Raw genomic sequence first — 15,616 nt, 5'->3', positions numbered from 1 at the left:
TAATGGCCTGCTTAGAAAAACCGTGATCCCATTTATGCTGATGTGAGCCTTGAGCCAATTCATTCATGTAGCCCCAAGTGCCCCACTGCAGTGCTGACAGGTTTGCCTATCGCTGACAAACCAACACATACGCTGATCTAGCGACTGATGCACAATCCCAGACAGCGCCCAGCATGCATTACAAGCCCTGTCCCACCTTGTCTCACGCACTTAACACACAATGGCTCCCGCAGGATATCCTATGAGGGGGGTCTTTTTCACATGAGAGTAAGCCACTGCGAGCATATCAGCACGGAAGCCGTGCTAAGGGAGAAACGCCCATCATCTTGCCACCCGGGTCTGATCTTCAGGGAAAGTTCCCTGGAGTACTGCCCAGGTTTAACAGGACCCTGGTAGCACAATTTCCACCTGAGAGACCACTGTCCTCATTGAGGTTATCCTCTTCCAGGGAACTCACACTCAAGCAGTTAACTCCTCCTCTATCCCAGTTTCTGTCTCCCCACAGCAGCCCATCAGTGTTCGAGAAAACAAACTGCCCCTTCACCACTGCTCAAACCTCTTCTGAGAGCGGCATTGCCACTCCACTGCCTCCCACCACTGCAGAGCCGTGAGGCTCTTCCCTCTCTTGAAGCAGGACAGCACCCTCCTGAAACATGCCATAGAAATTAAAATTTCCTGGGGAAAATAGACTGGATTCAATGAACAAAAGCAAGAACAGGTTAACTGTCATCCAGGAAGGTCAGAATCCTCACCTGATTTGGTGAATAGGAGCACTTACACCCTCCAACTTAAGAGAGCCTTTCCCATGTAACAAGATAAAAGAGAGCATCTATTCTCTCAGAATTCATTTCCCCAACAGGTTTGCGGGGATTCCGTAATCTCTTAGAACAGAAAAGCAGTCTAAGCAAGGGAAGGAAATTTAGCTGACACTTGGCCAAACACAACACAATCGATGCCCTGCCTGCAGCATCGCAACGCTGGGTAACTCAACTATATTGCAGTTGGGTGTTGTAAAAGATATTACACCATCCTTTAAAAAACAACAAATAAAAAGGAAAACCAGAGATTTCTTGTAACACGCTCTCAAGAAAAAAAAACAAAACGAGGCTTGCTTGTCTTATGAGGCTTGAACTAAAAGGTAGTTCAAGGTAAAGGCAGCTCTGATTTCCAGCTGCTGAGCAGCAGTGGGAAGGAAAAGCCAACGTAGTGCCTGCCTGCCTCCGGCGCGAGCTGCACAGTCGCTGGGGTGGGTATGTAGACCACGCATCCAAACAGGCTAATGTTCCCTGCACCGGCCTGATTGGTCAATTTGGATGACATATTTTGGGCATTGCTGCTTACTCAGTGACTGCAACTTGTACAGCATCCACAAATCCCCATCTGCATCTACAGATGGTCCTTTTTTTCCCCTTCCTTGCTCCATTGTATGTAACAGCTCCTCGAGGCTGCGGAAAAGAGAGAGAGAGATGGAGGGTTGCTGTGTTCTGCTGCAGAAGCCAGGTAGATGTTAAATGCAACAGAAGAAAGAAACTCAAATTCTGAACCTGCAATACCGTCCATGCCCTGCTGTCAAAAACCTCTTTGTCCAGTTCAAGCGCACGCACAAAACCCAACCCAACACAGCACTTAAACACTGATGTAAATTTGCTGTAGGACAAACACGGTTTTCAACTATATGATCTTTATTTTCGCTCTAGTGTTTAATAAGCTTTATCCCAGACTCTGTAAAATATTCTCTTTTTCTGCAGCTTCAAACATGATAAAATTTAAATTATAAGATTTACCCAAACCTGGGAATCCTTTACAATGCCTGGAAGAGCTGCTGAAACGACACAAGGAAATCAAGCTCCACTTCAATTTGTGGTGCAAAATATCTACCTATTTTTTCACATCTCCCCTTTCGTAACTCTCTGGTTTTTTATCTGCCGTTAGAGACACATCAGAGATGGAAAAGACATGCTTCTCACCCAGTTTCGTTGTGCTTGAGGTCTGGTGAAACTGGCCCAGGGACAGGGGGAAAGGGTTAAATAGAGAAGATAGAAGTCATCTCATCTGCATACACACATACTCACACATACACTGCTCTTTCCAACTGAGTTCATTAGTATTTAATGCCGGGGCTCTTAGTGCTGTCAGACAAACTATCCTCAAGGCCCAGGGCTTTTACCTGGCAATTTATTTGTTGTTAGTTTTCATTGTTGTTATTACCGTTAACTCCAAAGTGCCCAAGTGAGGATTCAGAGCCCAACAATGCTCCAGATGCGTTTATATTTTCACAGAGGCAAAGGGAAGTCTTGTCCTCCCTAAACTTTGAGCTGGCCTCCCGTATCAGCTTTAAGTGCCCCTTGCTGCGTAAAGCCCAGGGTGTGAGCAGCTCCCCAGGGGACTGGGACCTGGGGACTCGTTAATGCACTGCCTGCAACTGCGGCACCGGAATGCTTCAGTGCCAGGCACACGTTGGCTCCTCCTTCTCTTCTTCTATTCTATAGATTTCTCTTTTCCTTCACCTTTTTCTTGCTAGTTTTGAGCATGCACTGGTAGAGGCCCACCTCGAGCATCTCAGCGAGATTGAATTTACATCAGTCCAACTCCGAAAACGCATTTCATATGATATTTTGCCAGCTGGGCCCAAAACAGACCATTTAAAATGCAGACCATTTTGGTTTTTAATCACACACTTTTATTTTGAGTTGGGTGCACTGTAATCCATGGAGTTCTGTAATTTTCCACTTCATTTATTCTGGATTTAATGAGCTGGTAATAATGTATATTTCCAGCTGAAACGACTGCCTGAAACGCGGAGCAGAAAGTCACAAAAGTAAAGAACTTGAGGAGGCAACACTGCTGCCTCAAGTTTTATGGGAATAAAATTAAATGACATTAAGACGTGGAAGAGCCAAGAGAAATCTGCCAGGTATTACAGAGGGAAAGCCGTGGTTAAATGGTGATTTTTCTTTTTTAATACAATTTCTTCTTCAATTTTTAGCTTTAACTGCTACGCTAGCCTAGACTCCTTGAAGAAGTCTTGATGCCCCTCAGCAGAGCATCAGTTACAGCCACGATTTCTTCTAACAGAGGGGACGTCCCTTCTTCACTAAAGCCTTTCCCTCAGCACCCACTGAAATCCGCCCAGGGCAGACTCAGATGCCGGTCCCCCAAAGTCCGGCTCCTATCATTCCCCTGGGCAGCCAAGCGACGGGGCTGATTTTTGAAGGCTCTGAACAACCAGAGACGCTGGACAACCAGGCCACTTAACTAGGTGTAAAAACACTGGGCACTATTTTATACCTTGAAGTATACACACTGAAGCACATGTCACTTCTTTCACGGCTTGAGGATACAAACAGCTTTTCCTCCACTCCCGGAAAGCAGCAATTTGATTTTAAGCGATAGCAACCCCAAGTTTCATAGGTTAAATGCATGTTTATGTCTAGCACGCCTTCTTCTGTTCCCCCTGGGCACCCACAGTTGACACTATCAGGTCATTATATACTACATACGTTATATGTACATGACACTATCCTGCCATTATACCATCAAAAGCCTTTTCAGTTTGCCCAAGATAAGTTCTCCACAACGCAGCTCTCCATCAAGGGAAAATACATGGGGCTTTCACCTTGTTTCATTATAAAATAATCAGAAAAGCCGCACCTTCTTGTGGAGCGCCTTTCTAAATAGAATAATAGGTACAAAATCAACTCGTCCCTCTATCCTTTGTCAGCCCCACCGAGTGCCAGGAAAGAGGGAGTATTTACAACAGCTACCTCAGACACCCGTGTTTGCTGCTAGCACGATGTGTTCCAGCACGGCCACTCCAGCGAAAATCCAGCCTGGTGGGTCCTGTGTCAGCTATATCTTGAGAGGAGACTTGGCAAAACCCCCGGCCTACCCCTTAAACAGCCAAACTGCTGTTAGAGATGATATTTAAAATATTAGTTTCAATGCTGCATTCACAGTCCTGCTCTGCAAACTGTAAGCAAGAGCTGATTAGCCACAGACATTTTCCCCTGTAATTAGAGTCACTCCTCAGTTAACAAAAAACCCAACCAAAAAACAAACTTGCCGGGAAACAAAGTCCTGTGCTCCGTTTTCACTGCTCTACACAGAGCGCCGTGAATAATGCGGCTGTGCTAATTGGTACCAATTAGGGCGCTGACTCAGAATCCCCCTGCCCCAAACAGGCTGCCCTTTGCTGATAATTACAGCGCTGGGAAGCAACCCCCAGCAGTGCCGGGGCTAATCGCAGCGAATCCTGTATATGCCGCAATATTGCGTTATTCGAAGCGGTAATGAAATTCCAGGAAACATCAGATGCAGCAGGTACACGGAGATAATTTTGTTTTTATAACCAATTTCAGTCAGATAAATACTAGAATCCTTTCCAATTTTCCCCCTGTGAAACTAAGGTGTCACTGAGATTTACAGCCCCCTCAAGTTCCCTTTTCAGAGGAACATTCATTTACATAAACAGATAATCCCTGATAAAAATTTCCATTAGACAAAGGTGAAATGGATCAATTTTCTCTGCCAAGACAAATCTTAAATCTTGAACAGATAGGGTCATTATTACACCAGGCCCATTTCAGAAATAATGTATTAAAAAAAAACCTCAGCCGATAGCAGCCATTTCCAGCTTTCCAATTATCTTTAAGAAAAGCTTATTCTGTGGACAATAAAGCACATTATTGCACAATATGATACAGTCCATAAAGATCACAATGTTTTATGAAAGGTTAAAGAAAGCTCAGCACATTTAGGGGAATGTCATAACCCACAAAGTCTTTCAAGACTTGGCTAGATACAGGCACAGCCTGAGCAAATATTGTGCTATGCTTTGCAGGGTTCCCCTCCTGGTATCCAAACACCGTATTCAGGAGCATATGCCGCCCTGGTTCCACCCTGGAAACCGGGCACTCGCATGCCATAAAATGGGAGGTAAAAGAGGTGCTTGCATAGCTCTTCTTCCTCCAGGGAGGACATGCAGTCATCCGTCCCTGCTTTATGTGCCAGAAAGGGAGAGGCGGAGTGGCAGTTGATAGGAATCACAGAATCATGGAACAGTTGGAAGGGACCTCAAAGCCCACCCATTCCCACCCCCTGCCATGGACAGGGACAGCTCCCACTGGATCAGGGGCTCCAAGTCCCATCCAACCTGGCCTGGAACCCCTCCAGGGATGGGGCAGCCACGGCTGCTCTGGGCAGCCTGGGCCAGGGCCTCCCCACCTGAACAGCAAAACATTTGTTCTAAGATCTCATCTTAACCTCCCCTCCTGTAGCTTCAAATCGTTCCCCTCGTCCTGTCCCTGCACTCCCTCTCTGGGAGAGCTGTAGATACCAGTGCTCCACGTCTGTGGATGTGTTTGAAATAGGAGAAAGAGGAACTACCCAAGAAAGAAATGGGAACCATCAGGCATACTTGGACCTGCTTTTCCACAGGCCTTCCCCTGCGCCACAGTGTAAGGCAGAGGTATTTCCACTCCTTTGTTAAGGGCAACATGAGGCTCTCGGGGAAACTGAAGACTTCTCAGCAGGGACTTGATTCAGTGACTTCATCTCTCCCATCCTTTAATGGGGCTCTTTTACTGCTGCTGTTGCGACGGGTCTTTGGACTGACAGCGCAGTGGAACAGGGGCTGCTGGCTGCCATTCGCCCTCACAGGAGCCAGCACCAGGGATCCCTGCTTTCTCTTGTGCCTGGTCATCACCGCAATGGAAAATGCCCAAACTAAGGATTAACAGTAACCCACCCACCTGTGGAAGGGCAGCCACCATCGACCTAAATGCAAAGCAGATGCGAATCTGCACAAAAAATTTTAACCTTCTCTTCCAAGGCTCTTTCAGTTTAGCTTTTTCAGCTTTTTTTTGACCTAAAGGTCATTTTCTTCACACAAGCACGATCCTATTAGGCAGCTGCTAAAGCAGAGACGAGTCACAGCGTTCCCTCTAGGATTCCATTCCCCAAAGCTGTTATTGAGTCCTTGTACATCTAAAGCCCTCTGACAGAAAGTGACGTGTTGCACCATTCACGAGGAAAAGATGCAGCAGTACAAGCCTTCAGAACGGCCAACTTGTTCTGTAAGAGCCGATACTCACAGAGCTAACACTTGGCTTGTGAAAAGGAGCCCTCTATTCATTCTCGCTACCAACACCCGTTAGATTCCTCTTCTCAGGTTTGGCATGTCCCTAGCTGGAATCACTGGTACAACAGATCACCACGTGAACGATCCTGAAAAGTCTCTTCCTGCAGTGCTAGAAATGCAAGGAACTTTTACTGACGCCGGCAGAAAAACCTGACATGAAGCAACCAAACAGTGACACCGTTCGATACAGCTGTATATCCAGTTCATTAGTTTGCTGACAGCACCGATGTTGAATGAAACCGCACACGCTGTAAAAGATGAACGCTGCTCCGAAATGAAAGCTAGGCAGGTTTCTCAAGCAAAGTCTGTGCTTTTATTTCTGTCCTGTAGAAACAGGACAGAAAGGCTGCTGCTGACTTCTACAGTTTGAAGCTAATCGTAAACTATTAAGAGAGTCACTCAGCGCAGAATTGCTGAATCACAGAGCACCAGGTCAGAAGAGACCTCAGGGACCAGCTGGTCCAGCCTTTTAGCTGATCTCTAGTTTAAATGAGATGGCCCAGCACCCTGCGAGGCCAAGCCTTAGAAGCGTCCAGTGTGGAGGAGTCCACCGCCTCGCTAGGGAGATGATTCCAATGTTTAACTGATCTCATGGGGAAAAATGCTCTTCTGGAATCCAATCAGAATCTCCTCAGGAGAAACTTGTACCCATCGCCCCTTGCCTTTTCCATGTGAATGACTATTGGAATTGGATCAGTGCCCCCAGTGGGGCACTGAAATAATTACTTAAAAATAATCAGAGAAAATACATCTCTTCTATCCCCTCTCAAACACCTCAGCAACACCATCACTTCCTGTCAATGTTTTAAGCTCTCTTAGGCCACGGGCAAGGATCACTGCAGCTCGAAGCGGACAGGAGACAGCACAAGATCAAGCAGAACCTCGCCTCTGTCGGCGCTGTCTCTCAGGCACAGACACTGATTCCACTTGCTGCAGCTTGCACAGATCTTTGCACAGATCTCAAAGACCACATGATTTACTGACCACTGTACAGAAGCCACTGCAGAGGAAGGACCTAGGCTGCCAAAAGATGGGTCACAGGACTAAATCATTCTAGATCTGGTCCCACATACTTCTGAGTAGAACAAGATAACTGTTGTAACCCAACTGTAACTGTTTGTAACCCAAAGCTGGCTTTTCCTATGAACCAGTATAACCACGGAAGGTCAAGCTGGGGCCTAATCTGCTCACCGTGCAACATTCCAGCTGATTATTGATTGGCTGGCGACGTAGCAATCACATGAAAAGAAAAATAATGTTGATTTTCAGAAGCATCAGGCAATGTGATTAAAGTTGTCAGGCGCAAAAATCAGCAGTGCTTGAATAAACAGATCGGTGCAGTTCACTAGAAGGCAGCCCATGCCTGTCTTCATCATTGTAGAAAATTGATTTAATTTTGAGCTCAGAAACTCTCCCAAGTAGAGCCATGGTTCCTTTCACTGTTATCGGAAACTTTTAATGCCTGGAAATACTTACTGTTGTAGTCGTGGGCATCAGTCATAACATCTAACGATGTGGAGATTGTTGCCTTATAAAATTCACAGCTGGGTAGCTACATGGCTCAAGGCTAAAACCTATTTCAAAATCCAGTGTTCTAGGAGTGAGAATATTTATTAAAACATTTTGCCTATTAAAAATATATGACAAATCATCGGTCATTCCTTGTGATGCAGTGCCAGCCCTTTTTTGGGCCGTTGGCTCGGGATGACTGCTGAAAACCTGGCAAGCCTGTCTAACAAGCCCACATCCTAACAAATCACTAGTCCATCAAAAATAGGAAAAAAAAGAAAAAAGAGCATTCCAGAGGCCTGAAAGAGACTCACCAGTGCCCCTCACGTAGGGTGCCCGGAAACGTGCTCTGACGTACAGCCACTGTTGGTCTCTTCAAGCTGACAGTCAGCACCTGGCGTTCCAAAAGGGAAAACGGCTTGATCCCCTCGTGTCAGCAGTAAAGCTGAAATAATAATGAGGCTGGGGTCTTCTTTTTTCCTGGAAACGTGACAGAGAGAGAAAAGCTGGTAAATATTCTTGCAGCGGTTCCACAGGTATTTGGCATCTGCTGTCACGATTTGATCCAGGTCTTAACCTGGAGAACACAAAGATGAAAACCATGTGGCTAAACAAAAAATCTGGAATTGTCCATTCCTCCACCTGCATGGTGTAAGGATGGCCTTGGGCACTCCCCAGGAAGGATCGCAGTTTTCCTGGGTGAAACTCTCTCTCTCAAACAAGTACTCTCACTGAAGTCAGCGGATTACCCAAGGGAACGACGGCAACGTGCAGTCCAAGTCATCTACTCTCCCCAGCTATTTGCTGCACGTCCTGCCACTCGTCTCACTCCAGCTGGGAGCGGCAGGTCTCTCCATTGGGAGAAACACCACAACCCTTCACAGCCGCAGGCAGGCAATGTTCCTGTTGGGCTTTTCCCTCTGGCAGCAGCACAGTCGACGACGCCAGGCAGGAACTAAGAGGTCTCACTCCCTGAACTTCTGGATACCAAAGGGCAGCCCGGGGATGGGGGAGAGAGTGCAGACTGGACTACATGACGACAAGGAGGACAGAGGATCCTCAGATCAGACGTGGCAACCACGTTCCGTTTGGTCTTTGCCCTGTCATGCCCAGCCAGATGTCCCACTGTTGGTGGAGTTATCTGCTCTTTCTACTTGCTACGCAGAAGAGAGGGCCAAGCGTTGAACAGACAGAGCTCACTCAGCAGCTGTTAAAATGGCTTCCTGCCTCAGGCAACGCCAAGGGGGGATGCACACAGCTATGTCCAGAGAACCCAGGAAAGCAAAGCCCACCTAGCAGGTGTCTCGTTTTAAAAGACCCCAGCTCAGCCTTTTGGACTCGTTCTTCAGCGAGAAGAACACCATTTTATATTTGAAACAAAACTGTCTCCATTGCTAATGACCCAGGAGACCAGCCCTGACCTCACTGCGCACCCCCTCGCACGAGAAAGCGTGGACACTGCCATTTATACTTACACCCTATAAACGTTCCCAAAATGTCAGCCATTCCTAATGATCCTAAAGTGACTGCAAATTAAAGTGCAGTTCTGGGCAGGGACTCGACTCTATTAAAAAGAGAGACAGAGAGGCCGTGGCCATCGCCCGTAGCTGTTCCTAGCTGCCGTCCAAGTTCTATATATTAACTAAGCTTATGTACAAAAGCCATTTTTTAACTACTGCCAGCACTGCAGAGTCACTACAGCAGCAATAGAGCAAGCTGTTCCGCCTCATGCCTCATCAACATTTCCCACACTCCGGATCAAAGCGCCAACACTAGCAAATTCAGCTGCCCTTCAAACTTCCAGCTCCAGTCAGGAGGAAGCATCTGTGGCTGTGCAACTCCTTGCAAGGCTGATGAAAAAAGTCCTAGCTTGACAGAAATACCCACAATGGCCAAGCCTAATTGCTCTCCATCACACACGGCCGTAGGACAAGCGGGAGAGCTGCTCTTGCTCCCTCCCTAAGGCTCCACAACCTCCACGCAGCACTCTGGTTACCACTTGAGCCCTCTCCCTGGCAGCACAGATCAGTGGTTAGCTGCAAGCTTTCAGAACTCCCTCGTATCATTCAGCACCCCTGCAAGAATCAAACCATGTTAGAAGCAGAAGAGGCACAGTTCAAATGTTGGTACGATCGCTTCCCAGTGACGCAGCAGAAGCTGACAAAATAGCAGCTCCAGCGATGTGTCTGATGTGGAGTGAAAAGCTTTCCATCCACCAGTCACTCAGAAGGCAGGAATGCTGTCAGAAGGCATCTATCAGTTTTGCAAGCCGCAGGAAAACATGACACAGAATAAAGATGGGCTTTGGTGGAGAGTAACAGAACTCCGTCTCCTCATGGCTGAACGTGTGCAGCGCAAAGAGTTACATCACTGCCTTGTCTTACCCAAGCACAGCATCGCTAGATGAGACCGCACTGTCTTTATCCCAGGGTTACAGAAGAAGGAGCGTCGGCATGATGGAATTTCCAAGGCTGGTCCAACTCAAGTGTCTGGGGTACGCTGATGAGTGTGCATGGCTGACAAGGTGCGGCACAGCGCACAGTTTGTGAACTGAAGGAAACAGCAAAGACGACACAACTGAAAAACAGCAGAGAGAAATTCTAACTGATGCTTCTAAGAGCGTGAAACCGTCTTATGTGGACTTTGCTTAGTGCTTGATAACCGAGAAAAAATCCACACATTAGCTTACACATGTGAAATTAACTCATGAAATAATAACTTTGTCAAATACTTTGATGAAAAAAAAGGGGAAATTAGGCAGCAAAGCAGGCTACTGACCCCCTTCCCTCCTTACCCCACAGGGGATTTTCAGTACAAGTAATTGTAGACATGTTCTAGGGCTCCCAGCCTCACACGGAGACAGGACTGGAGCATCTACCAGCATAAAGAGTAGACAAAGATATCACAAAACAATATATTAGAAACAATTGCAGGATTTTTTGTACTTCGTTCTTCACTGACTTCCCAGCGCTTCCCAATTGTCTCCTCCCTACCTCTTTGCATTAAAGGTCTCAATGACTTAAAGAAGCTGTACAGAGAAGCATGAGAGGGAAGATGAACCGTGTCATCCCACATCACGGGATCCCAATTCCAGTATCAAGAAACCTAAAATCTGATAAAACAAATGAAGCAGCAATGGGGGGAAAACCCAAATCTGGCAGAGAGTCAACAATACCCACAGTGCAGTCAGCAAAGTCAGACAATCGTCTCCTCCCTGTTTCCTAGATCCTTCCACCCCAAAGCATTTCCAGAGACAAGGCAAAGCTTTATTTTGACATCTCCAATTCTCAAATTATACCGCTGCTACTTAGCAGAGATTTTGGCATTTAGCAACACAGGCAGGAAAAAAAAAATGTGATTTGCATGCACTCGTCTTGGCAGAGGAAGGAAGAATAAGTGCAGGGAGATGCTCTCAAATGCCAACCACCCTGGCCTCATTTGGGATTGAAGCGGCACCTCACAGATCAGATTTCAGAGCACATTAAAGCTTTGGATGGGACTTCCAAAAAGGTGAAATCAATCTAGGCATACAAATCCTCACCAGAACCGAACAAGAACAGGTGTCTCCTGTCCTTTGTACAAGAACATTCCAGTCCCTGCAGGGGTCAGTCAGCAAAGGCTTGGATTTACCCAAAAGTGTAGGAAAGGGCACCCCCAACATCAAGAAATCCTTGAGTGTCCGCACAGTTCAAAATATGCTTAAAACATCACTGAAAACCCAGCCTCTCTCACATTCTGTTGAGGATCTACACAAGACGTTATATCCACGTAAACCACAGCTGTAGGACTACTTACAGAAAGCCTATTTTGACTTTCAACAGTGTCTTAGAAACACGACCCCCTTTGCGGAAACCTGCTGTCGGACACCCTGAGCAGGCGAGGGGAGATTCGGGCTTTCACAGGAGCAGTCTGGTCCCTACTACAACAGAAGCAGAAACCACAAGGTTGTCTGAGTGAAATCACCGTATCGACCAAAGCTGTCCACAGTTTCTGGAGTTTCACCCTCCCTATAAATCAACCAACCCAACTCACCACAACTAGAGAAACAAAATCTCTGTGGACAGAACAATTTGCCTCTAAATGCCTTCTGTCATGGCATGAATTCCAGCTGTGATAAATTTTTTTAGGCAAGACAGGGTGAGAGAGACCTTTCAATATAAAAAAAAATAGTCCAAACCCTATGCACCTAAAATTCAGGGCTCTACGGAATGGAGTTCCTTTCTTCTGTACCACTGTTACTGGGAACAGGCTCTTGTGTTAGGCAACACCACCTCACATGATTAAGCCACTCTCCAAACAGTTTCTTTCCTTCCTTGAAAATGCCCCTTACCACTTTCCCCTCCGGAAGTTATCCAGAAACAAAGCCATTTGTCAATTAATTCCAGTTCCTTAGGTTCAGGACTCTCTTAAGCTGTGTAATTGCTCGTGTGCATCTGGTTGATGCGAAGGGGAGAGATGATGCTAAATTGGAACTCAAAGCAGTAGCCTAGACAGGAGAGGTGCCTCTGCCATTGTGTGCAGCGTGCGTTTCTGCTGACTGCGAGCTCTCGCGCAGCAGGAAAGAGCCCAAACGCCATCCCTGCTCCTGCTATTGGCAGCTGTTCCCTTATCACCAAAGAGAATTTATCACACTGCTGACAGATGCTGAGATTCAGAAGCCGCTGCTGAAAGCCAAAGGCATTGAGTCAGACAACAAAAACGCCAAAGAACAGGAAAAAAAGACAGGAGGAAGAGCCCTACCCAAAGAAGTCGCTTCACTGCACACAGCGCACACACAAGTCTCGGTGGGGAGAGGGAAGGGAGCCGAGTCCCCCACGGCAGATGTCAGTGTTCTGTTCTGGGCACTCCTGGAAACACAGGCTCTACGCTGAGGAGCACTACAGGAAGACAAGGAGAACTTAATCCCCAAAATCCCAGTGTGAGGAAGAAATATATATCTTCAGGGATGGTGGCCTTGAGGCCAAGCTCTATCAGTACGAAGAACACGCTAATTACCATGCACAAGGCAGCCTCCTGAAGGAGGTTTGAGGATCCAGGGTGTCCCACGATTTCTATTCCCTGCTCTCCTGACTCTCACCGAGACCCTCTGACTCCTACAAAGCTATGAACCTTATTTTCTCATACGCAGCTCCACCACGTATCAACATCCAGTAGTTAATGTCACAGATGCTTTGGCTGCTTCCAAGGAAGGATGAGACAGGACCTCCCTGCTTTTCATGACAAGGGGCCTTAAATATCTCTGTCTCCGATGTAACTGTCAGTAAACAGCATTCCGCACGCTTTCTTTGCCCACTGATACAGGACCAAAAGCGCTTTATGCACATGAATAAATACACGGTCTCTGTGGTCATACACCAGGGCCTATATTTTATTCACAGGCTTTGCATCGAAACATGCTCCTGAACACCGTGTTCTGAAATACACCTCCGTCCTCCCATCCCGAGGGAAAACACAACTGCTGCTGTACATGGGGAAATTAAAACAGCCCTGTCCACCGATACAGCTGTAAGCAGATGCCAAGGGCGACACACGATACCTTCCACCAACATTCCCAAAGGTATTTTCCCAACTAAGGTCAGGCTGATGACAGATTTCATTCCAGGGCATTAAGCTGCCTTTCCTGGAAAACTCAGAGCCAGCCACATTCTCCCACGGCAGCAGATGCCAGCAGCGGGGAAAAGGAGTCTCGGGGTACCTCCCATTTTTTTGCTGGCAAAAAACACACAGAACCAAGTCGGGAGGTGGCGTTTTGCCGGTCAGCGCGGGAGAAGCGGCTCAGGCACAGCCACCCTCGGATGGAAGGCGGTCCCGGGAAGGGCAGCGCCTGCACTCGAACCCGCGGCCCACGGCGCGTCGTCGCCGGGCAGCGCGGTGCCAGGCTGACCCCTGCAGGGCGAGCGACTGCCGACGGGCAGGGAACGGACGCTCCAAGGGGGAAGGCAAGGGATGCTCCGAGAGGAAAAGGAGGGATACCCCCACCTCCCATCTCCCAACTCTGAAGCCAGCCTTCTCCTCTCCAACTGGAGAGGGTTTGGGATGGGCTACAAATAGGGGGAGGAGGGGGGAAATGTTTCAATGCCTCAAAAACCAGCACCAAGAGCATTTTCATCCTTTCGTTTTCAAAACTGAACAAAGTTTTCTTTGCTCCCATCTCGCAACGAGCATTTGAGATACTCTGGATAATTCTTCCACGTCATTTGCCCTGTTGCTCCCTGAAGGAACAGGGCGGAATGGAGCATAAAGAGACATCGGTCAGTACTACCGAGTCAACACCAGGCAGCACAAACCGACTTGTTGCGTATTCCCAGGGGTTCCTCAACCAGCAGGCTCAGCAGCGGTCAGGGTGTTATTCCTCACGTGCCTGAAGGGGACACAGCCCAGGAACACCGCTGACAACAGGAGAAGGGGGCTTGGAGGGCACATCTGGGCCTATTAGGGAACAGTCTTGTTCACTTGAGATCTCCTGGCCACCTCCCTGAAAGCCTCCTCACCTTTGTCCAACCTTAGTTGCTGCAGAAAAGCAGGCAACCTCTCAGGCACACTCATTTTTACTCCCAATTACGCTTATCTGCCAGTAGAATTAGGGATACGGTACAGGAATTAGGGCAAGCGACTCACTCCCCCAAGCAGGTCGCTTCAGGTCAAAGCGATCTTGCACAGATGGCTAATTTCTATCACTTACGCAAGCAACACAATTGTTCAATAAGCTCTAAGTAAATAGTGTAAGTAATTAATTTAAAGCTGCCCTAATTGTTTCTCAATTTCCCCTATTAATTTAACCTATAACACTTCCCCTATCAGAGCTTCAAAGCTTTAACTTAAGAGCCAATTAAAGCTCCTCTTCTGAAAAAGAAGTGCTGTCAGCTCCGATTCCTCCTGACGGAGCTCTTTGAAGCACTTGGGATTCCATTTAAATTGCACAGGGCTTGGAAACAAAGCATTTTTCCCAGGTACTGTGTTCTCGGTGTGCTAATGAGTCAATGGACAATTAAGACTAATTACAGTTTTAACTTGGTAGCAACTTTCTAAGCAGTATTTGGCCTGGCAAAAGCGAGCCACCACTCCAGCAAACAACGAAAGTGGAGCAAGCGGGAACACGGCTTCTCCAGCTCAGTTTCACCCTGACAGCGAGAGGCTGCTGGGGACAGCTGGAGTTCGCTCACCTGAATTAACGTCGCAGCTACGTTTTTGTTCCTTTAAATGCACGTGTCTGCGTTGGGCTGGGATAGAGCTAATGTCACTGCAATTGCTCTTTGGGACTGGTTATCATCAGGTGACGAGCAGTGGTATTTTAATATACATTTTTATACATAACATTAATACTATTATTCTCGCTCGTTGTTCTATTGAAATTGTCTTTAGACCAACCCATGACTTGGACTTCACTTCCTGATTCTCGTCCCAGTCCCACTGGGGTGTAGGTGAGAGCAACTGTGTGGCCCTGGAGCTGCCAGCTGGGGTTAAACCAGGACAAGAAACCCCATCTCCCTCCTCCACACGAGCATGGCAAAGAAGAAAGCCGGCAGGGCACTTGTTGGGAAAAAGATTGCCACTACGTAGACACCACACCTGTTAGCTTGGTTCACAGATGTTAGCTGGACCAAGCAGGACAGTTTCCTCACTTCAGCAAGGCTGATACACGTCAGTCAGACACTGAGCTGCTCTTCCATCACAGAACAGACACATCAACAGCTCACAAATTCAGGTAACGGCTTTGTGGCCTCCTAAGACTTAAGGAAAACTCTGGAATCTGAATTCTCAGTTCCCCTGTTCCCCTATATATGAGCTGCCGAGCCATCCCCGGTATTGGACAGCTTCTCTCCTCAGCACTGCATTGCCCACAGGGTGTTTCACCACTCTGTGCTTCCCCACACACCTGATGCGACTCTGCCACCTGCAGATGGGATATCCTGCACTCCATCCTAAACACTGCCAGCCGCGCCATCCCAGGTCTCTCCCCTCCAGCCA

This window comes from Cuculus canorus, chromosome 4, assembly GCF_017976375.1.
Source record: "Cuculus canorus isolate bCucCan1 chromosome 4, bCucCan1.pri, whole genome shotgun sequence".
NCBI lineage: Eukaryota > Metazoa > Chordata > Aves > Cuculiformes > Cuculidae > Cuculus > Cuculus canorus.
Note: the sequence above shows the minus strand (reverse complement) of the source record.